The sequence below is a fragment of the Cynara cardunculus genome (assembly GCF_001531365.2).
Source record: "Cynara cardunculus var. scolymus isolate 2C chromosome LG 2, CcrdV1, whole genome shotgun sequence".
NCBI classification, from domain to species: domain Eukaryota; kingdom Viridiplantae; phylum Streptophyta; class Magnoliopsida; order Asterales; family Asteraceae; genus Cynara; species Cynara cardunculus.
Genome location: NC_037529.1, coordinates 17,616,983 through 17,617,693, shown reverse-complemented (window position 1 = coordinate 17,617,693; position 711 = coordinate 17,616,983).

Here is a 711-nt window from a genome sequence, read left to right as displayed (position 1 = left end):
GTTACGTATTCTTGCATGACTTCGAAGATAATTTTCATACTCAGGAAGATGATTTCGAGAAACTCCAGGCATAGATATACTGAAATTAGCATCATCTGTGAAATCAAATTGACGAATRTATGAGTCATGTTCATCTTCGACAATCATGTTGTGCATTATTACGCAAGCTCGTAATATTTCTCCGATTATTTCCTTGAACCACATCCGTGATGGACCTCTAACTATAGCAATCGTGATTGTAATACGCCAAACGCTCTTTCTATATCTTTCCTAGCTGATTCTTGTTTTTTTGCAAATTGCTGATGTTTTTGACTTTGGGGCAATGGGATGGATTTCACAAACGTAGCCCAGTTAGGGCAGATTCCATCTGCAAGGTAGTATGCTAAACTATAGTTGTTACTATTAACAGAGAAATTTACCTCTGGTGCTTTCCCTTCTAAGACCTCGTGGAAGATGGGAGATCGATATCTCGTTAGAAGGTGGAAAATTTAACTTCTTGCATGCTTAGGTTGAATTACGTGATCAAGAAAAATGAATCAGTCAACGAGAAAGACCTCTGAAGGTTGTTGATCTAGTAGAAGATAGGGGGTCAAAGAGGACAAAAAATGATGGCTCGGGCCAATATACCTCATCATCCTCAAATACAAACACGTCGACCCCCGAGCTAACGTCGACTGCTCGTCCAATGGGAAGGAAAGCTTCAAAGGATAA